Source organism: Saccostrea echinata, unplaced genomic scaffold (assembly GCF_033153115.1).
Source record: "Saccostrea echinata isolate AGI-Se365-2 ecotype Australia unplaced genomic scaffold, CSIRO_AGI_Sech_v1 ptg000064l, whole genome shotgun sequence".
In the NCBI taxonomy this organism is placed as follows: Eukaryota; Metazoa; Mollusca; class Bivalvia; order Ostreida; family Ostreidae; genus Saccostrea; species Saccostrea echinata.
In genome coordinates this window covers 8,417,374-8,426,463 of record NW_026889813.1, presented here as the reverse complement: position 1 = coordinate 8,426,463, position 9,090 = coordinate 8,417,374, and positions in this window count along the sequence as shown.

Here is a 9,090-nt window from a genome sequence, read left to right as displayed (position 1 = left end):
TATATAATGAAGCAGAATTTATTCAAATAAAAGAAATACCACAAAGTCTCCCACACCTGTTTCATATTTGGATGTTTTACTGACTATAGACGACAATGGCCAACAAACAACTAAATTGTATGACGAACGAGATGACTCCAGTTTTTGCATCGTCAACTTTCCTTTTTTATGTAGTAATATTCCTCTATCACCTGATATGGTGTCTATGTCTGCCAGATTGTTTGATACTCAAAAGCATACTCCAATTACGATCAATTATTAAACCGATGCAGACTACTAACAAATAAGTTGATGAATAAGGGATTTCAACAACTTTGTTTAAAGTCAGCATTTCGCAAATTCTATGGTCGTTGTAATGACCATGTTAGCAAATATAGCCTAAATTATATTATATTATATATTGGGTCGTAATTTGGCTGACTTGTTTATACCAATTGTTAGTCCTTTGTTTTTATACTAAATTTGACTACGGTATACTTCCTCTATCTGATCAATACATAGGGCTCACAACGGGTGTGACCGGTCGACAGAGGATGCCGATACACATTGTAATGAAATTTAATATCATATATATAAAGCACATTTAATTTACTTTTAAATTAACATAACTGTCCTTAGTGAAGAAATATTAATATAGAAAGCACAGAGAAATTCACTTTTTTAAGGATACCCACTTCCGCCCCAACCCGGTCTTGAACTCTCGACCTACGGAATCTGTCCTAGTGGTACAGGAACAGCGCTTGACCGCTCGTGACCGCTCGACCATCAAGGCAAGTAAAAAATGCTTGCTTTCGATGTCGATGGTATTCTTGCGGTGCCGCCCTACACTACACGGTCATTGAAAATGGAAACCAGATACAGTTATTTGGACATAAGTTTGATTAGAGGATCGTTACGGGTGGGACGTAACACAACATACAATCAATCTATCTTTCCAATATATATTATCAAAATTTATTTAACAAATTTAACTCAACCTTATGGTAAAAAATATGTATAATGAAGTTCAAAATGTTATTTATATGTATTTAAAACATAAATAAATTTACCTTAAGGTCAAAATTTATTGAATGACTTTAGACTAAAATTTTGGTGCTAGACCCATTATGATGTCATAATCATGCATTTCAACTTATTTTTCCCTTACTTTACGGCTCTAGTAAAATTATGTAGAAAATAAAGTATTTTCCTGGAATTCAATTTGAAATCATGTTAAAAGTAATCCCGATACCTATATTCAATTTAATATTATTTTAAAGAAGAGGCTTAGAACACACAAGTTACCGTTTTCTGAGAGACTGTAGGCAATCTGGATACATTTCCTTTGTCTGATATGGAAAAAACTCCCGTATTCATGACTGGTTTTCTTAATCTTTCATTGAAAATGACAGTTTAAATTGTGATTTCATTTACCTGCAAATTATGCCCCGAAACACCTAATCTTTCCAAAATCAAGTTATAAAGCACCATTAAAGGAATTTATTTCTCAAATTAAAGAAATCTGTAAGCACCTTTCATAAACTAGATCTTGACCTTAAGCATAGAGATGGCAAAAATTAGCAAAGCATTGTTAGAATATTTGGAAACAAAGATTTCATGAATACATGTATTTATGATCGAAAGACCCGAAATGGTCCCAAGAAAAGGTAAAGAAGGAAGGGAAAACATGATATAAATAAAATGGTAATTGGAAATGGTGTTTTAGCAATTATCCAACGAAAACAATTCTGTAAAGTCTACACTGAAATATATGGAGATAACGAACAATATTCAAGCTCAAAAGTCCATTAAACGTTACAAAATAGGTGCAGAGCAAGCACGGACCTCCAAAACATCAGAGGTGGGATCAGGTGCCATGGAGGAGTGAGCATCCCCTGCCGACCGGTCACATCCGCCGTGTGCTTTTTGTCATGATCAGGAAATAACTGAAAAATCCGTCGACAATTCAGTGTGTAAGTAATGACCTAACAATTAGTATGAAAAACGTCAGTCAGCAATTGACTCAATGATAAATTGTATTTGCTGACAGGGTCATTGTATCGACCATAGAACTTAAGAAATGATGACTTTAAACGAGACTGCTGATATTCTTGTTTCATCAACTTGTTTGTCAATAATTTACCTCGTTTTAGAAATTGTACGTACGTAGAGCATGCTCTTACGTATCGAATCAACTGAGAGATATAAACCCCGTATGCAGGTGATGAAGGTATATTGCTGCATAAGTAAGGGAAGTTGACGATTGAAAAGTTAAAGTCATCACGTTTATCATAAAGCTTGGTTGTTAGATTACCATTAACGTCTTTTTCAAGTAAAATATCCATATATGAAACAGATGTGTCAGACTCTGTAGTATATTTTATTTCAAGCTTACTGGGATATATCGTATCGACATACGAATGGAAATAACCATTGTTAATTGACAATACGTCGTCGATATATCTAAAGGTCGAGTTGAAGGCCACAGCAAGTGTTTTCTTCTTTTCACATATAAGATTTTGGACAAATTCTGCTTCATATGAATACAAAAAAAGGTCTGCTAATAACGGGGCGCAATTGGTACCCATGGGAATTCCAATAGATTGTTGGAAGACCTGGTCTCCAAAAACCACATAGATATTGTCAATCAGAAACTCTATCATCTTTTTAATGTCAATTTCAGAGTACTTGTGTGTACAATCAGAATGTTTTTTAACAAAATAATTTTGCAAATGACCAATGACAAGGTAAGTAAATTTACGAGTTCCATTCCAGTGAGGAGTAAAGAAAGAGGCTTGGTTGAACATTTACTGGAACCCGCTATGTATCTTTGTTTGTAAGGATTTTTATGAAGTTCCGGAATCCAATATAGATATGGTAATTCAAATTCATTTTGGTTGTTTGGAATATTACAAATATTCAAAACTGACATATGATTTTGAAGAATTTCTTCCTTAGAAAGAGAACTATGAGTATAAGTTGGATTACCACTTGTAGAACTAAATCCAAGTTCCTCTAAAATACATTTAATATAATGAGCCTTACAAACAAAGACAGTGTTGTTACCTGCTTAGTCAGCAGGGACCAGTACGTACTGATCATGTAATCTATCTAATTCTTTTTTCACTTCTGGATTATTGAATACAGAAGGATAGATGGTTCTCATATTTCCCCTCAATCTTTTAATGCGCGATTTTAACATACATCTGATACATTTAATCCATTCTGACAAAGTGTCAAGGTCTTTTTTTTCATGTTTGGCCCATCGCCTGGCGTAATCCTCTACAGAATCCATAATATTTATGAAATTCCGACGCCAGTTGAAGGATTGGGGTTCCCTATATTAAGGACCTTTTAAAATTAGTGTTCTGAGGTCCTCATTATTAACTATACTGCAATTTTCACTGAGTATCTTTCAAAAAAACACTTCGGGTTTCCGAAAATGTTGACGAGTACTGAGAAGTTTTGTAAGTTTGCATATTCTGTATTTTGAACTATAACTGCTTATTATTATCAGAATGATAAATAGCTCACTGTCAATCAAACAAAAATGTTAACGGAATCGCTCTTGCAACTCTAGATCTTGAAGTAAAATTACCTTAAATGTAAACAAAAACAAATCTTAAGTTAAACAGTAACCAAAGTGTGGGTCGTAATTTTGCACTTTTTTGGCATGTCACTTAAGACATACTTGTATGCTTTATAATCGTGAAATACTGATTTTCTCAGCAAATATCCCGTAAGAATTGAGACATAATAAGTTACCAGATCATTACTACATGTAGTTGTAAAAATATACAAATATTTCGTGATTTTTTGTAATCAAAAGACTCAAAATGGACTCGCATACAGAGTAGAAAGATTTTCAAAAAACGCATTATTATCTAAAAGTATCTAATGGAAAAAGCAGTTTATTCAATTACCCTACCAATTTAAGAACATTTTTCAAACGTTGAGTCTGAAATTTTCCTTGAATATTTTTCAATTTTCATACAAATGCCCAGAAGTTTCGCCAGTTTGTGCTTACTGTATTTCGATGTTATATAAATCAAAGCCGGAAAAGAGTAACCATGTTTTTCCTATGTTTCGATTAATCCACCAATCACTGTGGTAAGGTACTTGCATGGATTGTGTGGTGTTAATTGTGTCACTCATGAATGCAAGAAATGGTAAATATATTTACCATATCTGATGATTTTTATATCTTCCTACGTTAAAATGTTAGAAAATATAAAACCTACACAAAATTTTGATTTGGAAAAAGATAATTTAAGGCTTTCTTTATTTTCAAATAAGTTCTTAACTCTATATCTAATGTATTTTTTCTCAATCTTTTAAAAAAAAGTTTAAGTCAGTTTTACAATGTATAGAAAACTATCAACACATATGACTCTAGGATCTTATTACAATCACAGGGTGTTGTTATAATTATAAATCATATGCAAAAGGTACATAAAATACTGTATTATTCGTCCGTATGTTACATTGAAAAAAAAGTCCATTTATTAACATGAAATATGAAGATTAAAGAAAACAGAAATCGAGCTCCAAAATTCATTGAAACAATACAAATCGGGAGCAGAGCAAACACGGATCTCTAGAAACATCAGAGGTGGGATCAGGTGCCGTGGAGGAGTAAGCATCCCCTATCGACCCGCTGTGTGCTCCTGGCCATGATCAGGCAATGAACATATCTCAAACAGAGGACTAAAAATTCCGGTTCTAGCTACTTTACGGTTAATGGATTGATAACGGCGATGGGTTTTAAATAAAAGAGAAAAAATATTCAGTGAATGTAAATATTACTATATTATCAGTAAAACTGCGTTTCATAATTAATCCTTCATCCGATGAACCACGTGTGATACTAGATTAAGTGTGTTACAATGTTATATGAAATCAAGTATCTCATTTGTTAGACAATCATCCTCTGGTGACTAAAATTTAATATTTCTGTATTGATGACAATTTTATATTGATTAATATTTTTAAAAAATCATTACAGCATGCAAGGGGAAAAATGATTAAGAGCAAAATATAAATGTTTTAGTTCTAGCAACAAGGCATTGTTCCTTAGTGGGTACATTAGAAAATAATGTAGCTACTATTCTTTATCCTGATCCTATATTAAAGGGTTTTTTAATAGATTAATATGGGGGGGGGGGCTTTAATTGTATTGATAACTACCTCACCATCAGTCATACGAATAAAAACGTCCAAAGAATCACTGTTGCAACCCTTCATTTAAAGATAAGTATATTGGGAATTTTATGAATAAGAAGTGGGGAAAAAATAAGTTACAAAAATACAAATTTATTACATTAAGGGTTGATAAATTAGTTATTTATCTTCGATGTAGATAGGATTTTCGTCAGAATATCTCAATTGAACATTTGACTCAAAATATTACCTTCAAGGGAGGATTCTAGTGCTCCTAATCAGGACTTGAAATAGTACATTCACTTGAGTTCGTGACATTTCTTATTTGATGTTTTAATTGTAAGAAATTAAAAGCGTCAAGTTATAGTATTTGCCCTTAATTTCTTAAGACAAATGCAGAAACATGTCATATGAATTTCAGTTAAAACATTGACACTTTTTGCATCTACGTTAATTGTCTTTATTCCGTATTTGTACCATTTGTTCTGCAAATTTAACAGATTATGCATATACCGAAAACGATCTCTAAAATTAAAAAATAAATTTTACATAAAGGGATATTTTATTTCGCATTGAAAAGGATTAGGGCAGTTATTTTTAATTTTTGCATATTTTTGACAAGTAATCTTCATATTTCATCTCGAATATGGTTGATAACCCTTAAAAACTTATTTTATTAACATATTTCCCATAAACCAGGCCCTTAGAAGGCAGGGAGAGGGGCGGGAGCCCATCACCCCCTCCTCCACTTTTTTCTGAGTATAATATTTTGCTATAATAAATTTTCATTCAGATGCTGCCCCCCCCCCCCTCCCCACTTTTTGTTGCTGTAAGGTCAAACACTGGCAAGTTCCAGGAAATTTTGACGAGTACGGAGAAATTTTGTGAGTTTGTGTATTCTGTATTTTGAACTACATGTGCTAATTATTATCAGAATAAATAACTCACTACCAATCAAACAAAAATATCTACGGAGTCGCTGTTGCAACTCTAGATCTTGATGTAAAAATAACCTTAAATGTAAACAAAGTCAAATCAGAGGTTAAAAAGTATCCAAAGTGTGGGCCGTAATTTTGTACTTTTTTGACATGTAATTTAGTTTGAAAATCTGCTTGATATTCGTGAAATACTGATTTTCTGAGCAAAAAATCCCATAAGCACTGAGGTGTAATGGATTACCAGTTTATTACTAGATGTATAGGTATACAAAGATTACATGATTTTTTCATATTTGAAAGACTCTAATTGGAAACGCATACAGACAGTAGACAGATTTAAAAAAAAAAAAAAAAAAAAAAAAAAAAAAAAAAAAAAAAAAGACACTATTTTCTAAAGGTATCTAATGGAAAAAGCAGTTTATTCAATTACCCTACCAATTTAAGAACATTTTTTTAAATGTTGAGTCTGAAATTTCCCCTGAATATTTTTTTAATTTTCATACAAGTGCCCAGATGTTTTGTTAGTTTGTGCATACTGTATTTCGATATTATATAAATCACCAATCACTGTGGAATGACACCTCCATGGATTGTGTGGTGTTAATTGTGTCACTCATGAATGCAAGAAATGATATATATATTTACCTTAACTGGTGATATTTATATCTTCCTACGTTAAAATGTTCAAAAACATAAAATCCATATATGATTTTGATTTGGAAAAAATAATTTACGGCTTTCTTTGTTTTCAAATAAGTTCCTAACTCTATATCTAATGTATTTTTTCCTCAATCTTTAAAAAAAAATGTCCAAGTCAGTTTTACAATGCATGGAAAACTATCAACACATATGACTCAATATCTTATTACAATCACGGGGAGGGGGGCGCATTGTTATTATAATTATAAAATATTAATATATAAAATCAAAAAGTATGCAAAATATTGTATCATTCGTCCGTAAGTTACAGTGAAAAAGAGCCCATTTATTAAGATGAAATATGGAGAGAAAAAACAGAAATCAAGCTCAAAAGATCATTGAAACAATACAAATCGGGAGCAGAGCAACACGGATCGCTAAAAACATCAGAGGTGAAATCAGGTGCCATGGAGAAGCAAGCATCCCCTATCGACCCGCCGTGTACTCCTGGTCATGATAAGGCAAATGGAAATATCTCAAACAGTCGGCTTTAAAATTCTGGTTCTAGCCACTTTATTATTAATGCATTGTTTATGGCAATGGGTTTTTATAAGAAATAAAAGAGAAAAATATTTAGTGAATGTAAATATTACTATATATTCAGTAAAACTGCGTTTCATAATAAATCCTTCATTCGATGAACCACGTGTTATACTAGTGTGTTACAATGTTATATGAAATCAAGTATCTCATTTGTAAGACAATCATCCTCTGGTGACTAAATTTGAATATTTCTGTATTGATGACAATTTTATATTTATTTATAGAAATGGAGACATTTTTAAAAAAAAAAATCAGTTAAGCATAAAAGGGGAAGAAATGATTAAGAGTAAAATATATATATATGTTATGGTTCTCTCTTAGCAACAAGGCATTGTTCCTTAGTGGGTACATTAGAAAATAATATAGCTACTATTCTTTATTCTGATCCTATATTGTAGGGTTTTTTTATAGATCAATACCGGGGGGGGGGGGGGGGGGGGCTTCATTGCAATGACAAGTATCTTACCAGTAGTCATACGAATGAAAATGTCCAAAGAATCACTGTTGCAACTCTTGATTTAAAAATTAAGTATGTTGTAAATTTTATGAAAAAGAAGTGTAAAAAAAAATAAGTTACGAAAATACAAATTTATTACGATTAGAGTTGATAAACTAATTATTTATCTTAGAAAATATTTTCGTCAGAATATCTCAATTGAACATTTGGCTCAAAATATGACCTTGAAGGGAGGATCTTAGTGCTCCTAATCAGGACTTAAAAATAGCACATTTACTTGAGTTCATTTCATGTTTGATGTTTTAATAGTAAGAAATTAAAAGCGTCAAATTATAGTATTTGGTATTGCCCTTAAATTCTTGTGCCAAATGCAGAAACATGTCAAATGAATTTCAGTTAAAACATTGACACTTTATCAATCCATCTGTGTTAATTGTCTTTATTCTGTATATGTACCATTTGTACTGTTAAATTAACAGATTATGCACATAACGAAAGCGATCTCTAAAATTTAAAGTCGTATATAAAGGAGTTTTTTTTTTTTTTTTTTTTGTTTGTTTGTTTTTTTTTGTTTTTTTTTTGTTTTTTTTTTTTTTTGTTTTTTTTTTTTTCATTGAAAAGGATTAGGCAGTTATTTTGTAATTTTTGCATATTTTTGACATGTGATCTCCTAGATCCTAGATGGATGATAACCTTAAAATCTTATTTTATTAACATATTTCCCATAAACCAGGCACGGCACGTAGAAGGCAGGGGGAGGGGAGGGGCCCATCAACCCCCCCCACTTTTTTCTCAGTATAGTATTTTGCTATAGTAAATTTTCATTCAGATGCTGTCCCCCTCCCCATTTTTTGTTACTGTAAGGTCGAACACTGGCAAGTTCCAGGAAAATTTTGAGGAGTAGCGAGAATTTTTGTGAGTTTGTGTATTCTGTATATTGAGCTACATGCACATGTGCTTATTATTATCAGAATGGCAAATAACTCACTGCCAATCAAAAAAAAAGTCTAGGAAATCGCTGTTGCAACTCTAGATCTTGATGTTAAACTAAGTTAAATATAAATAAAGTCAAATCAGATGTTTAAAAACAGTAAAGTGTGGGCCGAAATTTTGCACTTTTTTAACAGGTGATTTAGTTTGAATATAGGCCTGATATTCATGAAATACTGATTTTTTTTTTTCAACAAATATCTCCGAAGCACTGAGGTATAATGGATTACCAGTTCATTACTAGATGAATAGGTACACAAAGATTTCATGATTTTTCCATAATCGAGAGATTCTGATAGGACACGCATACAGAGTAGACAGATT